At 47.0% G+C, this 25331-nt stretch overlaps 1 protein-coding gene across 4 annotated transcripts in view; it reads left to right on the top strand.

The window, feature by feature from the left end:
• Positions 1 to 25331, top strand: part of PARP6 (poly(ADP-ribose) polymerase family member 6) — a 628157-nt gene that overhangs the window by 141860 nt on the left and 460966 nt on the right. The gene's annotated exons all lie outside the window — the stretch shown is intronic.

The raw sequence follows: 25331 nt of genomic DNA, 5'->3' as shown, positions 1-25331 counted from the left end.
TGGCATAACCATGCCAGATGCTACTTCATTTGGTGTTGTTTTTATTCTGCCAATCAGTGCCTAATGGTGGCCATTTTATTTAAGTGTGTATGCACACTCCTACTAGTTGTGGTCTCAAAGATTTGTGCTCGATCTACACTGCAGATTTTTAGGACTTAGTTTAACTGTGCCCTACAGCACCGCTACATTTGTGAAACTTTATAGCTTTGACAAATTGCCTCCTCCTTGGTGATAGCTGGGATTTTCTCAGCATAGATGGATTCTTGAAATTATATTTTGAGTTTGTGATTTATCCCCAAATGTACCTGCTCTTTTTACATTTCCCAGAAGTCACAAGTGGGTGGGTAACCACCAGGCAGTACCTAAAATAAAAATTTTTTTTTAAAAAGTGACATTTTTGACATTAGTACATTCGTTTGGTTACTTTTCCCCCAATGTGCATTCAAGTTGGGTTATTCTGAAGGGCGCCATCCCACTTTCGAGCTATACCCACATTGCTACTATCACTGAACTTACTTATTGGCTGTAATCTGGATGGGAGAAGATTTTCCTGTTGAATTATCTGAGCTGAAATCGCGAAAGAATTTGGGAACTTAGTGTGACCATGCTTCCTGTCTGACTACGGGTTCATTGGGGACTCATGGGGGAAGATGACCATTGGCATTCAGGGGGCACAACTCATTCTGTGATGCAGGACATAGGGGTAGTGTGGGGAGGATACCCCAGTCACTCATGCCCACAGCCTGATCAGGAGACATGGTCTCACTACATACACTACAGTAAAACAAATGGCCCTTTAAGCAAGATCCAAAGTCGGCTAGTGTGAGAAACCAGAAGGTGTCTCATCCTCTAGTCCTCAGGGATCTGTCATCCAGGGGACCAGGACACGGCCATTGCTTTTGGATCCAGTTCCTGGTGGTGGACCAGTGCGGGAGGATCACCTGGATGAGGGGTCTTCAGGGAGTGGAAGTGGGACACCGGATGGTGAAACACAGTATCCCCTTCCCTGTAACATAATAATAATTTTATTGTGAATTAGTCCAAAATCTGGACTTTATGCAATCAAATCAAAACAATATCACATAGATTAATCAATTAATGAAGTAGAAATAAGATTAGATACATAAAATAGATAAAAGATAAATTTATCGTACATACATGATACAATACAATTCAGTTTAGCACAATAACTAACAGAATACCTAATCTATCTGGTCTCCTTTACATGTGTCCTCTATAGGTTTCACAGTAAATAATACATAGACTCAAAGGTAGACCAGGCAATACACAATGCCACTGGGACACTACTCAACAGCAGTATGAAATTAAACATAGAAAGACAAAGTCACACGTAGCCTTCCCTTCACTAGTATAATGCATATTATAGGGACAAGTCATTCCATATATCATGTCCTGCCCCGTAGGCTGTTTATTCATGATGCAGAAGAAAAAAAATACTGATATATATTACCCAACTCGAAATACCGAATAGACCTCCTCCAAACGGAATACGAGACAAAATCTCAAAAGGGTGTCTAATCCGGTACAATAAATTCCTGACGTGGGACCATACCCTAAATAAAGCAAGTTGGGTCAAGATAGTATCTGAGTTGAGACAGTAATCCCAAAAGGAATCCTCGATTATAGATTTGTAGCTGTGCACCAATCTGCCCAGCATGCACATGTACAACGGGCCCAGTCTGGCGCACTGTGTTTGGACATGTCTGGTTCACTCCAAGTGGCCCATTATCTTACAAATACGACATGTCCTATCTTCCCTTGCAACCCACAAGCGTGGGCCCATGGCCGCAAGAACCTGTAGTTGATTGGTACGCAGCCTTAACAAAAAATTGCCTAACCTCAGGGTATGTACAAACAATTTTTTCAGATGGGCATATCGCATTGGTTCTCTTCCTGGAGTAGGACCAGTCAATCTCCAGGAAAAGAGATTAATTTAGTTGCTTATAATTACACCACGTGGTACCTTTTCAGTTTCAAAATTGCTGCCCGCTAGGGCAAGTAGTTTACAAACCGCGGAGGTACACGCTTTCAAATAGAATGCTCCTCGGGCACACAATGCCATTCTCCTCAAAGAGGTTAAACCAAGTTCCAGCCTCAAGTATTGAATAGGGCAAGATGATCCCAAGCCTTCCCCGTAACACCTTTCCCCCATCCTACCAAGTAGGATACCTAGGAACCCAACCCGCCTCCCCTTCCCGACACAAACACTTTCTCATGGACAGCTGACCATGAGTGAAAACTGACTAACACCAGAGCCGTATGCCTGACATGTCCCAATACAGTGGTCAGGCAATGTCAGGAAATTACTGATCATTACACACACCTGACTTCCATCACACTTACCAACATGGATAAAAGGTGGAGCACGCAAGCACACACCACGAGCAAGGCAAAGCCCACAAGGAAACAGCAGTTCCAAGATGGCAGTTTAATACGAGGAGAAAGATGGCGAGACCAGAGAGGGTTGCAAGGAGGGAAGTGCCCTTTACCTTTTCAGACCGTTACTTTCGTGAATCTTACAAAGTAAGAAACCTAAGACCGAGAACTGAAGCTGAACAAACCTGCATTGTGTGTCAGAGGTACCCGTGGCTCTCCTGCATTGATAACCAAGGCAGGAAGGAGCGGTTGCTGACGTGGTACTGTCCTTGGCTCCTACAACAAAGCAGCGCCAGTGAAGACAGCACAGCCGGTGAATCGGAGTGACTGATAGCAGACCGGTCTGTCTTAGAACCAAGATTCCAAGCTGCAACATTGTATGAAGAAATCTACAGAAAGCAGTGTGTGAAACGTATGTGGCGAGCAACGCAAATATAATTGAAAATCAGAGGAGTGATTGAACTTTGGCAGGTCAAGCAAGATACCGTAGACAGAGTAGTCCGGCGTCACATGGGTGCTCATTCGAAGGTCTCTGTTAGGTATCCAGCTGATTGGCAACTGTGGAAAAGGGAATTTTGAGATTGAAGTGGTCCGGCAAAGGGTCAAGCTAAATCTTGTGCACATTCAAAATGATAGATTAATGTGAACTGAAATTGGTCTGAGCCCAGCTGAGGGAAAGTAATTATATAGGAGGAAGGATCTGAGCCCGGCTGAGGGAGATCCGGGGTGAACCGCGAGTCATCTGAGAAAGAACATTATCTGAACATTGTAAAAAGTACGATCTGAGCCAGAAGAGGGGGATCCACAATAACGACGCTGATATAAAAAAAAAAGGGATCTGAGCCCGGCTTAGGGGGATCCAGGGTGAGTCACCCGAAAAGAATACCTATAAAAGGAAAGGAACTTCGTGTTTTGTTCTTGTACATAAGGCCCTATGATTCAAGAGACTTTTTGAGAGTAAAGAGACTTGAACCCCAGAAGGCCCTGATGCTGGTAATGGAACTGTATCCTCATGCTGAAGAAGCCAGAGTATGTGCTTTGCTCGAGTGAACCGCCTTGTCACATGCTGAAAACATGGGCAAGGGAGGCCAACGGCCTGAACATCCTTACATCATTTTGGGAACGCTTCAGCTGCTTCCGAAATTCTTTCCAGCAGAGGGTGCTGCACGTCGATGCCTGTCGACATGATGTCTCTCGGAGGCCTCCGTCTCGATGTCGACATAATCGATGGTATAAAGCGCACAACAACCGTTTGCTTCAGTTCCATTTTCTGCGAAAGCTATTGCTTCGGATACAGTGCGCTTCGATTTCCTACGAGAATCTTTGAGTAAAAATCATTAGAATAGCATTGGCGTCTTCGACTCCGAGATCGGGGTTTAAGAAGTGCCAGGATTGTGGGGCGAAGATGTCCCTTACGCACCCCCATCGGGTGTGTCTGTGGTGCCTTAGTTCCTCTCACGCTACCTTCGACTGTAAGGCCTGCCTATCGATGACGGTGAAAGCCCTGAAGGAGCGAAGGCGAAAACTAGTGGCAAGTATGTCTAAATCCCCATCGATGACTCTGTTGAAAAGCCAGTCTTCAGAATAGTCGAGAAATATTTCTCCTAGTCAAAAGACGACAAAAAGATTGAGCTTACACATCTTCACGGCGTTTGAAGAAAAGGCACCATAGGTCGCCATCTTCGTCGTCGTCAAGTTCCTCCCAGAACGGGTTAAGTGCCTGACGAAATCAGCCTCCCTGGCTGAGTGGGAGAATTTCAGAGTAAAAATGATGAAATGATTCAAGAATGCAGCCTTGACCCCCTCGAAGACTTATGAAAGCCATGCCCAGGTTGAAAAACTCGACAAGAAAAAAAATAAGGGCAAAACTGGTGCGCCCTCAGGCCCAGGAGGCAATGAAAAATCTCCTTGAGAGCGGTCGAAGGATCCCTCGAGTCGAGACAAATCTTCTTTGAGGAAGAAGTCATCGATGCCATCGGCACCGAAAGACTCCTCGTCATTGCCTAACAGGTCCTCGACACTGAAAACGTCAAAGCCCTCAACTTCGACAGTGTCGAAAATTTCTGCAACACCATCGAGGATTACAGAGAAATTATATACACCACTACCAAGAAAGGATTTTTTAAAATCATTTTCTGCTAGATGATTCACTTCCCTTTGGCCTACAATATGGAAGGGCGGCACAACACCAACAAAGGGGCGCAACCCGGTGAGATTTTGGGGAACGGATAGTGAATATCCCAATGAGTGAGTAGTCACATCAATAAAGTGTTTATGTTATGGTTACGGGTTGCTTACTTGGATACCTAGGTGCTTATATAGTTTTGAAGTTTTGTGTATTGTATGAATCCTGAGCAAGTCGTTTTACGTCGGGGTGACACTTTATTACAATACGTAGAAGGGCAGTGTTGTTTTGGTGTTGACAAGTCCCCATGGAGGCTGTTGTTTTTGTCACCTCCACTGGGAGGGTCAATGTGTCGATATCTTCCCACATGGAATTGTAGTGAGATAAAATACTCTGGTTGGATGTGAGGACTGTTCAATAGATAAGCATGAAGTAATATGAGAGTATTTGGCACTGGCTAAATGAGTGAAGACCCTTGGGTCTTATATCTATGTAAATCAAATCGCTTTTGCAGAGTTGTAACCGAGTGGCATTCGACTGCACATGGCGTTTACCACCACAGAGGGCTGTTTTACTTTAAAGACGTGCCTACTACGCCGTGGACAACATTATTCATTAAAGCTACCACGGTAAGCATACCACAAGAGACTTGAAGTTCTATTGTTGGTCAGTTGTGAAAATTAGTACTTACGGCTGTTTTTTTTATGCTGTTCCTTATAGGGTCATGGATGAACATTATTAACTAGAAGAGCGAAAGAAAAAGAAAACCCGCATGTCGAATTTGTTTCCCCTGAAGAAGTTCTAGTATTGATTTAAATGAATGGTGTAGAACGAAACATGTTGGGCAAGGTTGTTGCCACATCATAAGGCAACATTTATGAATCAATTATTTAGTTAATCAGAACCTTGAGTAGCAATGATTTGCTTAATCAGGACATTAGGGGTCGGGAGAGAGCAAGAGTTTTGAGAGCTTTCTGGAGTGTTCTATTCGACGTTTGTATGGATTTTAGTGTATGGTGAATTGTGTATGTGTCAGCAAGCGAACGCATGGTGTGCTGTTTGAAAGTAGGCACTTTTTGTGTGTTTTATTATATTGTAATATGAATTGTAGGCAGCTTTCAGTCTGCAGTGAGTTTTTTTATTGAGGATGATTTAATATATTTAAAAAAAAATACATTGGGCCTCATTATAACCTGCCAATCTGGGACCGTGCAAAATCTGTGACGGTAAAAACGTTTCCGTGTCCGCAAGGTTGTGGAAAAACCGTCCGATTACACGCTGTCGGTTGCGCGCACCACACGGACTCGGAAACGTTGTTACCGCCGCCACGGAAAACCCCACGGAAATGGAAATAACGCATCCACAAGTGGCGCAAAACCCGTTTCCGCCTCCGCCGCCACGGACACGGAACCGGAAATACCATGATTGCCAAAACAGGAAACAGAGAGGCGGCCACCATATAAAAGCACAATCCATTGCCATCCAGAGCCAGCACAATCCTAACTCTGAGAAGCCAAAAGGGACCACCAGCATGTCTGCCAGGATTCCTGCTCAGAGGCAGCGCAAACAGCGCTTCAGCGAGGCGGAGCTAACCGTCTTGGTGGAGCACATTGTGGACAATGCGGAGATGCTGTTTAGCGCCGACCAACGGCGTGCCACACAGCAGCGGAGGAAGGAGGTGTGGGCCGAAGCTGCACGCAAGTGCACCTCTGTGGGCGTGGCAGTGAGGAGCGTGAAGGACTGCCACAAGTGGTGGGACGACCTGAGGCTGAGGGTACGCAACCTCATTTCCACGCACTGCCAACACAGTAGTGGGACAGGCGGAGGACCCCCTTCCCCACTGAGGCTGCAAGCATGGGAGGAGCGTTGCAGCAGCATCCTCCACCTAGAGGGAATCCATGGGATCGGGGAGGCTGAGGCAGGAGTGAGCCCACCTGCAGATGCCGGTAAGTGCCCAAACATGAATGCCACAGGTAAATATGCAGTTGTGAGTACTGGGCCAAAGGACCCATTAACAAACTCCCCCCCCCCCCCCCACCAGGGAGTGCATGTGTGGGCCAAAGGACCCATTAACAACCCCCCCCAGGCAGTGCATGTGTGGGCCAAAGGACCCATTAACAACCCCCCCCAGGCAGTGCATGTGTGGGCCAAAGGACCCATTAACAAACCCCCTCCCCAGGCAGTGCATGTGTGGGCCAAAGGACCCATCATGATCCGCATGGCAACCAATATCACAGAATGCATACACCAGCAATCAGATGCATGTGACTAACACTATTCAATGTCCAATCTTAATGACGCATGTGATGTACCCATCTGCCACCACAACAACACTAATCGCATGCCCTTTGTGTCCCCTCAGCCGTTTCAAGTGACAGTGATACTGCACAACAGGCCAGCCAATCTGCACCGGCAAGTACACAAGCCACCGCCACCACACAGTAGGATGCTGCCGGCAGTTCTGCACCTCTGGCCACATTACCAGCCACTACAGATGTGCGGGCCACCATCACCACCGACGTCCCCACCGTCTCCACACTGCCTGAGTCTAGACAGGTGCTACGGGAACCTATCATGGCCACCCAACACAACACCGAAGGCAGCGGCCTGCAGTGATAACAGTGCCCCGCAAGAGCACTCGGAAACGGGCCCACAGGGGGAGATGCCCACATTTGAAGACCTGGGCTCCTTCCATGAGCTGGGGTTCAGCCCCACATCACTGGGGAGTCCCATGAGGTCGCCCACCCCATCCATGGCCGAACTGAATACCCGCATGCAGCGGATGGAGGACCAGCAGGCTACCCTCACCCAGCTGGTGGAGAAGCAGCTAGAGGAATCCAGGCTGCAGAGGGAGAGCTACAGCGCCTCAGTGCGTCGCCTGTCGAGGTCCATCGGACGCTTTGCGAGCACTATAGTGACCCTTGCACGCCATGTGCGGGAGGGCAACGACCACACCTCCAGGCTTGTAGAGGCCATGTTGGTTGGCCAACAGGCAAATCTGGCACAGATGCCCTCAATCCCAGATTCTGTGCAATCAAACACAACCACCCCATCCAGCTCCACTACTGCCAGTCCAAGGAGGCGCTCGGGTAGGCTAACGGGTCCCTCGGGCAAGGTTGCACAGGCACAGAAGCGCACACGGAAGTGATGGCATGTGTGTGGGGCAGTGCAGGACACATGTGGACTACAAGGGTGTGAGAGGGGTGGGCACGTTTGGGTGGTGGGTGGGCCCGGGTGTACAGCTTCCCTAACCAATGCACCTCCTTCCCTGTTGTTATTACATCAATACATCACCATTTCGAATCAAGACATACATGTGTGGACATTGATCATTTATTTTGCAGTGCAACTATAAATTCATTTTCGTCACCATGTTCGTGCATTTCTGTGAATGTGCTGTGACTCAAAAGTAAATGCGAATCAGGGCATCCCGTGCTCTCTGGCCATCATGTGGACCCCCAGGGGGAGGTGGTGCCATCCCATCCCCATCTCCATCTCCATCCCCGTCCTCATCCCCATCCCCGTCCCCATGCTCATCCCCATCTTCCTCATCTGCGTCTGGTGGCATTGGGATGTTCCTGCGCAGGCATATATTGTGCAGCATGGCACATACGAGCGTGATTTTACCCGTCTTCACTGGGCTGTACAGCAGTGATCCGCCAGATCTGCTCAGACAGCGGAAACGGGCATTCAGCAGTCCAAATGGCCTCTCAATCATTCCACGTGTGCGGATATGTGCCCTATTGTATGCCTCTTCATGCCTATTCCTTGGTCTCCGTACAGGTGTCATCATCCATGGTGTGAGTGCATATCCCGCATTACCTACATGGGATGTAGATGGGGGGAACATATCAGTGTTTGTGGAATCATGTCCTCATCTGCTGCTGTGCATTCTTGTGTCATCATTCATTCATGCATATGTACCATGCAGTGTATGGAGGTATGTTTTGGGCATCACGATGTATGTCGCTAACTGGATATGGGCCTACACATTTACTTGCATGTTTACCGTGCCCTGCGGGTGACATATGATTGTGTGCATGTCACGGTGCAGTGCTGTCCACACATGGCAGAGTGACTCCACTGTACGTAAGTAGTAAATACACGTCGTCTCATTTACACACCTCTCGTGCCTTTTGAGGCAGTGTTTCAATTTAGGGTGGGTGTCTGCAGTGGCACAAGGTTCATGGGACAGTGACGGGATTGGCTGTGCCAGCGTGTGCACGGGCACATTGGGGTGCCCTGTCATGTCTTCCTTCATGATGTTTGGCATCCGCTGTGTATTTGGTAGATGGAAGGGGGGTGATGCATGTGCGGTCACAGCGGCACACTCACAATGCCCATTGGCCTGGACACACACACACCACTTCGACAGAGTTGTAGCATCGTCAGCTGTACTCACCCAATAGCCATGTGCTTTGTCCGGCATAGCGTTCCATGTACCGTGGCAACGTGGAATTCCGCAGTACCATTGAGTCATGTGATGAGCCTGGGAAACGTGCGCAGCAGTGTGTAATCAGTTGCATGGCATCACATACCATCTGGACATTCAAAGAGTGATACTGTTTCCTGTTGCGGAACACCGCCTCAATTGCACGTGGTACTGTCAGCTCAATGTGGGTGCAGTCAACTGCGCCTATGCAATTTGGCATGCCTGCTATGGCATGGAAGGCCAACTTGGTGGCAATGACCTCGGGGAGGGTGCGGGGTAGGGCTATGTGTTCCGACACATGGCGCAACAGGGCATCCAGTACCTGTACCAGGATTTTTGAGAAACAGGGTTGTGATATGCCGTGCAGCTCACCAACCGTGTGTTGATAGGTGCCAGTGCCAAGAAAATGCAGTACTGAGACAACCTTCAGGAGGGGGGGGGGTGGCGGTGGGGGTGTCAATTTGGCTGCTGATGTTGTCCTCAATCATGGCGGTGATGTGCAGGATTGTTGCACGGTCCAGCCGGTATAGTGTGTGGATCTGTCCTGGGGTGAGGTTCCAGGGTGAGGCCCTGATGCGTGGTATTGGTGGCTGGCGGCGGGGTCGGGCAGGCTGGGCAATGGGGTTTGCTATAGCAGCAGGGTTGGCTGGTTGCCGCCTGCACCTCCTCCACCTACGCCTCCTCCTCTGCGCCATTACTGCCACCATGTGCAGTGCTGCCTGTTGGTTGAGTAGGCCCAGTCCCAGTGCTACTAGACCTGTTGCCTGCATGGTTCTGTGTTGTGTTGGGCTGGGTGTGGCCCTTTTGTGGGCTCCCAGTGGCCTGCTAGGTCCAGCTGGGCTGATTTGGTGCACCTGTGCCCTGATTCAGTTCAGCAGGCAGTGTATAACGCCATGTTCGCGGTGGCGGCAGTTCCGCCACTGTGATCACGGTTTTTACGCCATTTTTTTGCCGGAATTTCCGTGTCCGTGCTAGTTGTGATGCTCACGGTGTTTCGTGTTGACCGTAACGGAGGTGTTTCCGTGCAGACGGACTTAACGGGACCCCTATTTCCGCGGTGGCGGTTGAGGGTGGTGCTATTACCGGGGCCGCGGGTCATGATTGGGCGGACATGGAAACGGTGCCGGTATGGTTTTACCAGCAGTGTTAATTCCGGACCGGAGTACTTGTAATGAGGCCCATTGGGCCTCATTACGAGTCCGGCGGTATCCGCGGCGGTAAAACCGCCTGGTTACCGCCGGACTCGTATTACCATTCCGCCTCCGTGATTCCCGGAATTACCAGGGCATTACAACCCCGGTTTTCCGGGAATCACGGAGGCGGAATGGTGTAAATCCCCATTCCCATTGAGTCCTGTGGGACTCAATGGGAATCAGGATCATGGAAACACCGGCAGCATCTCGTAATGCTGCCGGTGTTTCCTCGTCCGCCTGCATGCGGGAGGTGTTAAACCCGGCAGGTCAGACCTGGCGGGAACATCACCTCCCGCCTGCAGCGGTCGGGATCAGGCGGTCCGGAAACAACAGTGGCGGCGGGTGTACCGCCACCGTTATTTCCGGACCGCCAAGGTTGTAATGAGGCCCATTGTCTTAATAAAATAATTTTTGTATTGTACAAGTAAATATTTCTAGTGGTCAAGTGCTATTTGGTAATGTTTGTGGGTATTTGAATCCAATGGTGTTTGTCGTCTCTTTTATAAGGTTCAGCATAAAGAGAACGAGGTTCCTAAGTTAAGTAGCTTTCGCTAGTTGTTCAGAGGGGATGAATCACGAGGCTGGTAAATAATTCCCCTCAATCCTTCGATTGTATATGTGTCTACAATATGGAACACCTGGGGTCCCTGAACCCTTCGTCTCAGAGAAAACCAGGTTGAAAAATGTACAGGAGTCCCTGCAAAATGCAAGTGGACTAGATACGTCCCAAGAATTAGTATTTGGGACACCTGATCCTACTGACCACGGAGAAGTGTCTTACAGACATTTAATGTCCAGGGTGGTGGAATACATGGGGTGGAAAAGACCCACACCAATATATGTGCAGGATGATCTTACAGATATCTTAGATAAAGGACTCCAGGAGGATCCTATTCTTCCTTTTCATGTGGCTCTGCAAAGGCGAGTAAATACAAATTAGGAGACGCCAGAATTAATTCCGGCAGTAAATAAAAAACTGACCAGTAGTGACCCCAGTTATCTGAAGAAGCATCCCACTCCTGAAAGTTTGGTGGTACAGGCTGCCACATCCACCTCAAAACAAAACGCATACCCGACTATTCCCCCAGACAGAAATGACAAGCATTACAATGCTTTGGCCAAGAATGTTTTCTCTGCGGGGAGTATGGTGCATGTTGGCCAGGTTCACTTACACTATTTGGCAATGTTATAGCAATGGCGGCTGAGCATATCCCTGAAAGGGACGAAAGAGACAGATTTTTAAATCTAGTAAAGGATAGGAAGGACGCGATGTACGAATCCCTCCAGAGAGGTCTCGACACTCCTGACAGTATCAGCAGGTCAATGGGGCTAGTACAGTAATGTGCAGATTTGCCTGGTTAAGAAAGTCCGGTTTTGCTCCAGATGTGCAATCCAGACTTCTTAAAATGCCCTTTGATGACACACATTTATTTGGTAGCAAGACTGACGAGAGCCTGGAGAAACTGCAGACCTCCAAAGCAGCAGAAAAATCCCTTGATGCTGTTATTAGACAGCCACAAAACCGCCCCACCGGAACACCTTGGCGGGATAGGTCCTTTCGCTTTTATTCCTCAGTTGGAAGGGGGAGAGGACTGTCCAGTCAAAGAGGTCAAAAAAGATACTCCTGTGGTAGACGGGGAAGTGGTACTAAGACCTCCCTGGCAGTGGCTATTTAACCTCTCTGAGGCCTTAGTTCACAAGACCACGGTGGGAGGCGTACTCTCACTGCATCTGAAAGAATGGCAAGGCATTACTTCGGATGCATGGGCATTGGAAACAATAGCCAAGGGTTAATGCCTTCCCTTTCTAAAAAAAGCCTCAGAGTCATCCACCGGGGAATAGTTCTTTCAAAGTCCCAGATACCCGCCTTATGCACGAAATCTTGAACCTGCTAGAGAAAGGTGCTATAGAACCAGTACCTGTAGCGGAGAGGAACAAGGGTTGTTACTCCCCATACTTTCTAATTCCCAAGAAGGACAGAGGATTGAAACCCATTTTGGACTTAAGAGAATTAAATTCCTCAGGTAGGACAAGTTCACAATGGTTAGCCTTTCTCAGATCCTTCAGACCCTCCAGCTTCAGGACTGGATAGTATCATTGGACCTTCAGGATACTTACTTTCATGTGCCAATCCATCACAAGCACAGACAGTACCTGGGGTTCGCTGTTGCCGGTTCTCATTATCAGTTTCGAGTTCTGCCATTTAGGCTGACCTCAGCCCGAGGGTTTTCACCAAGCTGATGGTGGTGGTGGCAGCGACTCTCAGGAGAGGGGGGAATTCACGTCTACCCCTACCTGGACGATTGTCTGATCAGTACCAGTTCCACCAAACAGGCCCTGGAACATCTCAGCTACACCTTTCATTCTCTCCACAGACTGGGCTTCTCCCTCAACTTCAAGAGGTCCCACATGATACCATCTCAAAGGCTCCAATTCATTGGAGCAGTCCTAGATGCATCCACGGGAAAAGCCTCACCACCTGTAGTGAGGGCTCAAGACATTCTGCAGATGGTCACCAAATTCCAAAGTGCCCAGCATCTCCCGGCCTTTGAGTTTCTGAGGTCGCTTGGCCTCATGGCATGCTGCATTCTTCTGGTGCCAGAGGCGCACCTGAGAATTAAATCTCTCCAGTGGGCTCTCAGGACTCAATGATCTCAATTCTCAGGCAGAATGTCAGATCTCCTTCAGGTTCCAAGCAAGGTCGCACAGGATCTCCTGTGGTGGGTCTGCGAGGGCAACATTCTGAAAGGAGAACCTTGTGGTAGCCATGGCCGGAGATAAAGGTAGTAACGGATGCTTCACTCAAAGGGTGAGGAGCACATACCAATGATCTGACAATCAGAGGTTGTTGGTCTCCATCGGAGTCCAAACTACATATCAACCTTCTGTAGCTGAGGGCAATCAGGCTAGCGCTGAAGCCCCTATGTGCGGGGAAAGAATGTCCTGATAATGCAGGTTTTTCCCTGGCAAAATTACGGCGCAACACCAGGGTTGGAATTGTGCAAGACAGCATCCATGACCAGAGCTCCTCTAATAACTATAATTGCCTGATCCAACGTTAATATCGTGTGACTAGTGTAGAAAATTAGACATCTGACTCCAGCCACAAAGAATTTAGTGGCATCCAATTGCAGCAATAACCAATGGATTCCAAATGCAAGGTAGCCATGGGCGCCTGACTATTAGACCATGAATGCATAGCGGTCAAAGTCTGTATTTCTCAACATCCCTAATTTAATGGTTTGAACACCAGATCGAAATTGAAGATTCACCAAATGGGGGATGAATTGAATTCCTTGAAAAATTGCTTTGTCTTGAAGATGGCCTAAATAACAAACTGTCTGACTGCACTTGAGATGCGGCAAGATGTGCTAGATAGGCCGAAACATATGTCGACGTGAAAGGAAGCATTGATCAAGTTGTTTTCTTTATCTCATTGACAACATATAATATTGATAGCCAACACTGTACTACATCTGACCATTATCAAACAGAAGAAGAGCAAACATAGGGAAGTTAGGAAAGATTGTAAACCATCCTAATCCCTTTTACACTAATCCAACAGAAATGATAGTGTTATGCTATTTGGTTATTCTAAGTGCCCCTTAAAAGGTTTCTTCAAAAGAAGTCTTCTTATGAAATTATTGTGAATAAGTTGAATATGTTTGTCACATGCGAAAACCCGCCTCTATGTATCTCAGAATAGAATGGGTTGCTGTTTTACTGTTTATATACATGATACAAGTGGTCACATGTTTTTTTGTTTTTTTAAAGAAAAACAAAATTGATTTAATAAAATTGTTGAGTAGGATATATAGAAGAGTTGTTTCTTTGAAAGGAGCTGGTTTATCTGCTAAAAGAAAAAGTAGATACATGTTTTCACAGTCTTTTCACCTGAGGTCTTTGTTTTCTGTGCTGATAATGACGGACAACACAGTGGCCATGTACTACCTCAACAAGAGAGGAGGTGTAGGGTCCCTACCAATGCTCAGAGAGGAAATGCAGGTCTGATACTGGGCAATTCAAGAAGGAATCTCCCTATCGGCAGTTCACCTAGCCGGAGTGAAGAATACGGTGGCGGACGCTCTGAGAAGGCAGAGCACAGTCACACACGAGTGGGAACTAGCTCAGGAAGTCCTTTAAGAGACCTTCACCCTTTTGGGAACCCCTCAAGTGGATCCGTTTGCAACCGGTGTCAACTGGAAGTGCGAGCGGTACTGCTCAAGAGAATTTCCACTAAGAGGAGCTCTAGGGGATGCGTTCATAGAGAACCGGGCGTTTCCACTCCTGTACGTGTTTCCTCCAATCCCTGTTATTCCTCGCATCATCATTCAGGAAATCTATGATCCTAATCTAATTTCTCCAGATTGGGCTAGGAGGACGTGGTACCTGGACCTTCTGGACATGTCCACCTGCCCTCCAATATGTCTTCCACAAAGAGAGGACCTTCTCTCTCTCTCTCTCTCTCTCTCTCTCTCTCTCTCTCTCTCTCTCTCTCTCTCTCTCTCTCTCTCTCTCTTTCTCTCTCTTTCTCTCTCTCTCTCTCTCTCTCTCTCTCTCTCTTTATACAATCTTCTATAAGGACCTTAAGGTTAAACCTACCTTCTTACCTAAAATTGTGTCTGAGTTCCATTTAACTCAGAAAATAGTTTTACCTTCATTCTATCCAACTCCTCGTCCAGGAAAGGAAGAGGAGACGTTACACAGGCTTTATCCAATGCATACACTGGGTTTCTACACCTCCCGGATGTCTAAACTAAGACACGATGACCACATTTTTTACGGCTACACAGGCCACAAGTTGGGTGTGGTAATTTCGAAACAAACTTTATCAAGATGGATCATTTTAGGAATATCTGAATGCTACAGATTAGCAGCAAAGGATCCTCTGGAGGGTCTTGGAGCGCATTTGACCAGGGGCATGGCTACCTCCTCTGCATTACAGAAGGGTGTCCCAATTAAAGATATTTGTGTGGTACGGCAGCCAAATGGTCATCCGTGCACACTTTTACCAAACACTATAATCTGAACTCCTCCTCAAGCCCGGAAGGTTTATTTGGAAAGGCAGTGCTACATTCTGTGCACACGGACCTATAAAGGAACTCCTAAATTATCATGAGTCTGAAACTACTGACTCCCTCCTACAGGAATACATACAGTGCTTTGGGAGGTTATCATAAGAAGAGGAATACATGGGAGGACACAATCCATTCGAAGAACAAGTAATTTACCCATGGTAATGTTCTTTCGACTTGATGTTCCTCCCACGCACCCCTCGCCCCTCCCAACCTGTCCCGCAGTAGGATTTTCCATGTGATTACAGCCTTCGCTCTTTTAGTAGGACTGTCGGGTGTAGATTATCCTATACATGTTAAAAACGGAACTGAAGCCAGCGGTCGCTGCACACACTTTATACCATCGATGATGTCGACATCAAGACGGAGGCCTCAGAGGGACATCGAGTGGACAGGCATTGACACGCAGCGCCCTCTGCTGGAAAAAAGTTCCAAAGCAGCTGAAGTTGGATATGGAAATATCATAAAATGAGGAATGCGTGAGAGGAACATACAGTTGAAAGAACGTTACCATCGGTAAGTAACTTGTTCTTCTTTTTCATGAACACTATCCCACACTATGTGTATTTAGCGGTAAGGATTGGCAATGTATTTTGTTTTTTTTAGCATAGGCCCTTTTATTTTGCCGAGACTCCACTAGAACTGCATTATTATTATGTGATGGTCGTAGCTTTCTCCCATCTGTAGATTTAGGATTAGACAGGCGTTTATCACACCCTTTTGGTCACTTGTTTCTGTCTTACTGTTGATACCATGCCTTCCTTACACTAGTAAGTGGTAGCGAGGATGCATACTCTGCAGGGTTTTGAATACATGCCCTGCGGTGTAGAAACATTCTTCGTTCTAATCCTGTAAAATGTGATTTTCCTTGGGCAGTAGGTCAGCAGAACAGAGTTGCATATCAAATTCGGTTCACCATAGATGCCGCTGCCGCAATGGTGCTGAGTGCTGAAGACCATCAGGGAGCCTTAGTGCTTGCGCACATGCCCAAGACATTGATTAAACTCCAATTTAGCGGATCCGTTTTTTATGCTGGTGTCTGCAGAATGAGCAAACACTGTCCTCCTCAGTTAGTCACCTGTAGTACAACACAGGTTTGAAAGCTGCCAATTCCGTAGTAGTGAAACAAATTGCACAGAGCTGCAAAACCTCATGGGGAGCCAGGCCCAGTAGGAGAGAAGCAGGGAATATGCACGGAGGATCCATTAGTGCAGAGGTGCGGGTGTATGGCGAAACAGACACGCAAGTTTGCTGCGCTTGGAGAAGAAAGAGACTGGAGGAGCAGTAGGGCTGGAGCAGGGTGTAAGATCTGGGGAAGAGGTGGTGATGACAGAGGAGCAGTAAATGGAGTAATATCTAAGGAGGTGGTGGTAAAAGGAGGAGCAAAAAAGCAGGAGCAGAGACGAAGAGTTGATGGTGTGAGGAGATGCACAGGCGAGGGGCAAGGAGTAAGAACTGAGATGCTGGTGGTTTAAGGAGGAGCAGAGGAACAAGAGGACAGAGTAAGACTTGACGGAGAGATGGTGGCAAAAGGAGAAGCTGGGAAACAGTATTAAGACGTGAGGAGGTGGCAACAGAAAGGACCAATTGCTGTCGTGAAGCTTGGAAGAAGGCATGAAGAGGACACTCTTAGCTCAAACCTACCGCTCAAATCTACAATTGCTAGGAGGACGAGCAAGCTCACAGTAAAATGTTTGAGGCTGTGGTTAAGGACCCATGGGAATCTAGGGTAGAGACAATCTTCCGGCAAGGAGTAGATTTGGGGGGGCCAGAAGGCCCATCTACATAAGGCCCTTTGAAAGTAAAGTTTACCAATCAGCCAGTCAAACCCTGGAGCTCAGCCTCCCTCCTGGTGTATATCACTTAGATCAGTGACGTTCTAACTGTGGTGGTTCAAATTCTGACTTTTCGTCAGAAGCATTATCCACAGGTACCCAACGCTCAAGAGAAGCTATAGTGCAAAGCCACAAATGATGTTGCAAGAGGTTCCAGACTACCGGCTGTGGAAAGAGCCAGCAATCAACCTCTTGTCGGTGCCAGATCCCACTACATCCAGAGACTGTGAGCAACGCAGAAGAATACCCAGAGAGTGTTTGAAAAGAACTTTAGTTAAATGGAGAAAGAACCTTTCCTTTCACCTTGCCCACAAAGCTCCATTCATCTGTTTTAGTCAGTAGTCCTTTTGTTTGCAATGTCTGGACTTCAACGACTTTCAGCGCGGGCAGATGTTTTTGACAGTTTTCCCTCTTTTTCATTTATTTCATTCTCAATTCTGATGCCCCTCAGCTATGACTTCTCTTTACTTCCACCTATGCTGCATAAAAATATGTTTCTCCCAGGACATGTGAGTGTCATTTCCCAGCCTCAAATACACACGCCTACTGCTTTGAATGTTTGCACCCATAATTTCTATGCTCTCACTTTGAGAACATCTTCAGTTTTCCTCACAGCAAAATGCACAAGTGACAGGTGTCCAAGTGTTACCATCAGCAAGAAGGACCTATTCACTTCTGGAGCGATAAGCTACTGTAAGGTGTGACGGGTTGGAAGAAGGAGTCGGACACATTGAGGACATTCAGAATTATCTTTAATGAAATTCTAGAAATACAGCTTGCCTTTCCCTGTTGCTAGGGGGAATACCCTGCCTATCTAAAGGAATTTAAGGTGCTTGTCAGTTGTCAGGAAGTCCAAAGTAAACATGTCGTCCATCCAAACTAACTCTGCCTAATCATAGCACGATATATAACTAAATTAAATAGTCCAAGAGAATGTTCTTCTCTTCTGATAGTCTCTTTATATACAAGTTTATAGTTGATATTGATATTTCTCAGCATAATCTTCTCGGATATTCTCTTTGATCAACTCTTGTAGCTCTTCCAAAATACTCTGAGGTTTTGTGCTTTCTGTGTTATTATACTTGTAATATCTTTCCTTCAGCATTCTCACAATCTTGCCTAAACTTGCAGACTCTTAACAGTCTTTTAATTCAGACTTTCCTAATTTGGGTTTGTCTTGATCCCTTTTTATGCATTTCTTGTCTTGGATTCTCTTTCTGAGGTTGTCTCCTCTTTTGTCTTGTTCACTTGACAATCTTATTTCCTGTCTCTCATTTCATGACTCTGTGTTGGGATTTCTCCAGTCTTCAACACTGAAGGAATAGGGTAACTTCTCTTCTTCCCAGTGGACTTGTTTCTAGTCTCTGTTTGTTCCCCAGCCGAGATGGTTAGAACCCTCTTTCATAGGTTTTTCACATCTCTTGTTAACTGATCTTTCTAGGGACAACTCGTCTTCAGAACTGGGACAAGTTTTTCTATTAATATAAAATCAGTCTTCCTCGACCGGGTTATTCGTTACTTGCTTTCTCTGATTTTCACCATTCAAGTTATACAGTCTTAGGTATAATGGTTCGTCTTTAGGACTGCAAGGAGTTTCTTCATACATATAATGATGCCCTGGCGGCATCCTGCATCTCCCTGTTTCCCCGGCACCTCTCTGTATCCAGGGGTAGGTTGTATCGTCCGTCTCTCGCTCGGGCGACTCTCTTCGGTATCTGGCTTCTCACTCCTCATTCTTGCCGACATCCTGTTTTCGACTTCTCATGTACACGGGCACTGGCGACAGGACGCTGTTCACACTTCCAGCAATCGTGGTCTCTGCATTTGTGTTGTTCGGGCATCCTCCCCACCACGCTGAAGACCACCGGGTATGCAGTTCCTCTCTTCCTCTTCACAATGATTTCTTCGCTGTTGCATACGCCAGGACTCGAGCATTATGCACTGGAGTTGTTAGTCCCTTCGAAAAGGCGTGGGCTTTGCATCCTGTCTCGGAGGCTTCACCTCCAGCAGGCGTGAGGATGTCAGGGGAATTCCCCTGCGTACAATACTCTCCTTCTTCGACTCATCCCAGCTAAATCCACGTCTCTCATTAAAAAGACATCTCCTTTTTCATATTGGTTTCTTGTAGCATTGCCTTCAGTCAAATGTAAAGATACCACATTGTTCCTTGTAGCAGACTGCCCATATATGTGGCTGTGGTAGGTGGTTTTAGGAGTTGCTCAAAGGATCAGGTTCTTGCCCATTCACGGGTGCCAGAAAAAAATGCAACTCCGGCGGCAGCCGTGCCGTTTTTAATGGCACGGCTACCGCCAGAGTTGTAATGAGGGCCATTGTGTAGAATTTAGAAAGCTAAGTTCTATCTCTGTCTTTGACGACTACCCTAGGCCTCGAATTGAAAAGCTTATCGAAAAGCTAGGGTTATCAAAGTATATCTCCATGCTAGACTTAACCAAAGGCTATTGGCAGGTGCCTCTAAATCGCACGGATAGGGAAAAAACAGTCTATTCTACCCCTCAAGGTGCTGCCTTTTTGGTTGCATGGTGCTCCTGCCACATTCCAAAGATTGATGGACCTTATTGTAGCTTCTCCAGAGCTTATTTGGATGACATAGTAAAACCTGGCCCAAACATATGCACCATCTTTATGTGATCGCAAGAGCTCTCTGAAGAGCAGATTTGACAGCTAACCCAAAGAAATGCCATCTGGCCCAGTCAGCTGTAAAGTATATGGTTTATTTTGTTGGAAACAGATTGATTAGACTGCAGTCAGAAAAGGTCAAAGCGGTACAAGCAGTACCTATACCAAAGACCAAAAGGGAACTTTGCGCTTTCCTTGGATTGGCTGGCTACTATAAAAGGTTCATACCCAAGTATTCCACCTTGGCTGCCAATCCTACTGACAATTCCAAGAATTACCATCTACAAAAGCTTGTCTGGGAGAGTGAAGACCAACAAAGTTTTGAAGCCCTCAAACAAATCCTATGCCAAGAGCCTGTGCTAAAAATGCCTGTTTTCAACAGCGAATTCATCCTGCAGACAGACGCCTCTAAGTCGGAATAGGAGCTGCATTATCACAAGAACATGACAGCTTGGAACATCCAGTCCTATATATCAGCCTGAAATTATTCCCATAGAACAGACATATGCGACAGTGAAACTTGAAGCCCTGGCCATCAAGTGGGGCAATCCTATACTCATGGTATTACCTCACCGGAAGAAGATTCTGGCTTGTGACTGACCATTCTCCACTAACATGGATGAGTCTGAGAAAAGAGTTCCAACGCCCAAGTCGAGATGGTTTTTTGATCTACAACAATTTTGTTTCCAGGTCAAACATAGAAAGTGAAAAAAACTAGGCAACATGTATTTTTTAAGTAGTTTACAACATCCTAACCAAGGGGGAGCCTCTAATTTAACGGGAGAGGTATGTGTTAGGTAAAATTTCACTTACTGCTATTTTACCTCCATATTGGTGGACACCCCAAACCTTTTGCTTTTGTTTCAGCCTCCTGTCCTGACTTTCTCCAGTGGAGCACAGCCTTCAGCTGCATTACACTGGGCTTTTAATTAGTGTGTGCTTTGGCAGTGATATTACTGTGTTTTCCATTATTCACTTGTGTTTGTTCTGGGCCTAATAAATGGTATATTTTTGATGTACTACTGTCTAAGGGTAATTCCTGTTGTCCTACTGTGGGTGCTCATCCAAGACCTCAGATCACCCCGCCACTACTCATGAGACTTAACCTTGGCTGCTCTCCAAGCTACCCTGCATTATTCTGGTTAACTTCACTTAAGTGTTCCCCGTTTCACTAACAAGGGTGGCCTCCTAAACATTGGTTTACCAAAGCAGAGTTTAGAAATCCATTCTAATAGTATGTGTCAACTCTGGACAAGTCATCTCTTCTCCCCAGAGGGCAGCCTCCCCTTTGAGGCTAGGGAGTTGAGCCCGCCTTGCCAAACACTCCCTAGTGGTCTATGCAAGTGGGCCCTCACTGGGTGTGACTTCCCTCTTGGGAACAAGGACTCCCATTCCAAAATGGAAATCCCAACCCAAACCACTATGTCTGCATACATGGATATGGAAAAGACTTTTAGATCTCCCACAACAACTGGATTTCACAAGAGTCCTTCTTTACCTCATGGCTGCAGGCAATGCTGAATACAGCCTGAATGTCCTGGGCAACAAAGAAAGACACTGGGCCTCATTATAAGTGTGCTGGTCCGGAATGAACGATGCCGGTAAGATTACCGGCACCGTTGTTTCCAGACCGGCACACTACAACTCTGTCAGACCTGCCTGGCAGGACGGCACCCGCCCGCAGAGTTTTCACGGGAGCACCGGCACCGTTAACAATGATGCCAGTGCTCCGAGTCCCGATTCCCATAGAGTCCTTTAGGACTCTATGGGAATGGGGACTAACGAAATTACCAGCGCCTGACTTCCCGGCTGCCGGACGTGGAATAGCCCGGTGGCACTGGGAAGTCAGGTGCAGGTAATTCCTTACGGGTCAGGCAGCAAATTTGCCACTAGCACCAGCAGGGTTACCGCCGGACCCGTAATGAGGCCAACTGTTTCAGCTGTCCCTGTGACGTGCATGCAAAGAGGACGGATTGTAACGCAGGAGGGAACTCCTACGGCGGCAGGTGAAATGTTACGCAGAGGCGAGCCTCCACAGTATTGACATCATGCAGGGGCAGAGCCACGTTGGGCTGCAGAGCCAGTGGAAGCAACGCGGAGGAAGAAGACCCTAACGGAATGCCTACGGATTGGTGTTCTAAGCAACACGAGCTTGAGAACTCGCTATGAAAAGGGAAGTGAGAGTAAGACAAATACTGTGAAAACACGCTGGAAAAGCTATTCACGTTACGGGAGCCTGCTAAAAAAGAGAGTAAAAACCCTATGAAACGGGGAATGAGAGATGTAGCAACACTGTGAATAATGGCTGGGAAGCTAGCTAGGTTCTTGTAGCCTGAGAAACCAGAGTGAACAAATACCCTCGAAAGGGGGAAGAAAAGGAATAAAAAGACTTTTGAAGTAAGGCCAAGAAAGCCAGAGTCGAACTTTGAACAACCCAGAGTGGACCACCACCCTATTCATATTGTGACGATTCATAGGATCTTGCCACTTCTCCCCAGCGGAGGCTAGGAAGGTGAAGCTGCTACCCAGTAGCCCCCTTAGGGGTGGTGGAAAGTGGGACCTCACAGTGAGAGATTCCCCTCATGGGGATAAGGACTCCTGTTCCGTAAAGGAACTACCTGACCCCTTTTCCTTTGGGACCAAGTCCTCATCAGAAATCCCTGAAAACACTACTGTCTGTTATGGCAATGTCTCTTTTGCCTTTGATCCACAAATTAATATGATTGAGATGAAGAAAAGCCAAAGAAACACGTAGAGTAATAACAGGTTGCCTTACCATAGGACTGAGAAGAATTGGCCTCAAGGAGGCACAACAATTATCTTAACAGCAGTAAAGAAGGACTTTGACTTTAAGCTGAGGAGGATCCAGCCACAGGGAGTAAAGTTTGAGAAAGGACTGGCAAATAGAGAGCAGCCGGCATGAATCCAACCCACCCCGGGATGTTTGAACCTGGGGACACAAAGCTGCAAGAACACTGATCCCCAGTGGCGGAGATATCCAAGAATGGTTGGCGGAGTGCTGCAGAGGAAGCCAACCTCCTGACCAGTGGATGAGTGGGAAAGAAGCCAGCGGTGGTATGACCTCATTGAGGTGGGCGGTGTGGTTCTGTAACTGTGCGGGAGCCGTGTGGCCCAAGTCTCTGTGCAGCCACAAGGACGAAGCAGGGAGTGGGGTGAAGGAAGCAAGAAGCGCTAAAGCAATGCAAGTCATCCCAGCACCCCAGGAAGAACCTGTGACTCTGTCCTGACACGTAACAGTTAACTGCAGTGGTGGGAGATGCGGCAGGGGTTTGGGGGCAGCTCCAAGTGATCCTCAGGAGTGATCTCCCTTGTCACAGCAGTGGCACCCAGAGAACTGAGGGTAAACCAAGCTTCAGGAGTAATCTCCCTTGTCACAGTAGCGATACACAGAGAACCGAGAATCAAGGGAGCCTCGAGAGTAAGCTCCCTCGTCACAGCAGTGATACAGAGAGAACCCAGTGTCAAAGAGTCTTGAGAGTACTCCCTCATCTCGGTAGTGAAATCCAAAGATCCAAGAGTGCATCGGGAGGAATCTCCCTTGTCACAGTGGTAATCCAAGTAAGAGTCCAGCGGATACTAGACAACAAGAGCTGCCTGTAAGTAATCTTCATAGTGTCATAAGACAGGGAGGAATTGCTGGAACTGCAAAGCAAGCTTTCAGGAGCCCCTGGGAAGAAGTGAAGAAACTTTTGAGGACTATTGCAAAAGACTATCCTAAGCCAGGACTCAAGGCTGTGCAAGGTTAGGTGGGCCAGGAGAAGGGAGTCATTCGCCTGTCCATACTCTTTTTGTTGAATCAGAAACTAAAGCAAAGGATTGTTGGAAAAGAGATCAAGACTGAGCCCGTTCACCAGGAGAAGGGACTCATTCTCCTGGTACTATATTCATTTGTATACTGAACCCTTTTGTAGATTACTGGTGGGGCTAGAGTAGGTTTATGGACAGAGGACAGACACTTTTTTATTTGGACAAACACCCTGAGGACGAGCACCCGAGTTGATATTTGTTTAGGAAGGGATAACAGTTTAGAGATAGGGAGAGGTAGGGTCTTTTCTTTATTTCTTAAATAGAACTTTGTTGAAACATGCCACCCCTTTGTCCGACACCCTACTCCACCACACCACAATATATATTTTAAATCCTTTGTGCAAAAGAATGCAAGTGGTCTGGGGATTGTGGAACATTGGGGAGTCTTAGTGCTTCAAAGGAAGAAAAGTCAGAAATGTTTTATTTTCTCAGCAAACCTCGAGGAATGGGATTGTTTGCTTCAAGAAACAGTTTTCGTTAATAAAGGAGAGACTGAAATCCTTAACCTAGTAGTGAGGCTGGGAAGAATACCCTGCTGTGAAAAAGGTCATTTGAAGACTAAGAACAAGTCAAGTCTAAACTGGGCCATACAGAAACCTTGGTGAGGCTAGTGTACAAAGTGTCCCCTTTTCATTTTAGTCAGGTATTTTCTAATGTGATAGGGCCAGATAGTTTAATAGGATTTGGGTTATAGGACTTTATTTTGGACTCTAACCTGCATCCTTATTTTTTGTTCTGCTAGGTAGGGAACTTCCCTCATATAACTAGGGCAAGTAAGGCATTTGGATCTGTTTATTTTGAATAACACCCTTGAATCATCAGTCACAATCGTGCGAGTCCTTCTTCTGGTTCGCCACAATTCCTATTCTTCGTTCACCTGCCACAGAACTGAGGAGGCTCCTCTCGCTCCCATTCCACCAAATCCATTTAACCTACACGCTTCCCTTCATCTACTCTAGGAACTACCTCCTCTACTTCTGTTTTCTATTGACCTTACCATGGGTCTCTGGAATGCACAATCCCTTTCCAACAAAACCTTTTCACATTAATCATTTTGAGTCCCATCACCCCAAACTCTTAGTGATGGTAATCACCGAAACATGGATTCCCGCCCATGACACCACTATCCTGGAAGTGCTTCACAGTGACTTGTTCTTTACTCCCTACATCCCTCCAAAAAAAAATGCAGGTCTCATGATCAGTAATGACACCATCAGCACCTGTTTCCCTCTCTGATTTTACTCACTCCTCCTCTGAGCATTTCTCGATCTAAGACCTCGCTCCTTGTCTCCAATATGGCAAAGGCCCCACATCTCCCACATGACTCCACTCTTTATGACAGCTCACTAGTCAACCTACATAACCAAAGGCAACTCTCTGAATCTCATACTCCAATCCTACGCCATGGTCTCCTCTGCTCCTACAATTTACCCCTCCCCCTCTGATCACATTCTTATAAACTTCATTCCCCCTATTCCTCCTACACCCTCCTATCCCCTGCTCTCATCTTTGACCACACATAAATTCAAGCAAGAGTCCATTTCTCTCTCCTCCACTTGCTCACTCCACCAAACTCTGCTTTACCAAGTTCAATTATGTACTGTCTACCCTCTTCAATGATCAGTATCCTGCCTGCTACTGCACCCCCATCCTCCACCATGGATCTTTCCAGCCTTCCAGTTTCTGAGGACAACAATGCGTCGCTGCTTATGCCATTGTCGCAAATACCACTCGCCCATTCTTCTCGTTGCTTCCAAGTACTCTCTACTGACCCTCACCCCAGCTCTCTAAATTTCCAAATCTGCCTTT

This window comes from Ambystoma mexicanum, chromosome 11 (genome assembly GCF_040938575.1).
Source record: "Ambystoma mexicanum isolate Mex_15411 chromosome 11, UKY_AmexF1_1, whole genome shotgun sequence".
Lineage (NCBI taxonomy): Eukaryota > Metazoa > Chordata > Amphibia > Caudata > Ambystomatidae > Ambystoma > Ambystoma mexicanum.
This window is presented reverse-complemented; position numbering and strand designations above follow the sequence as displayed.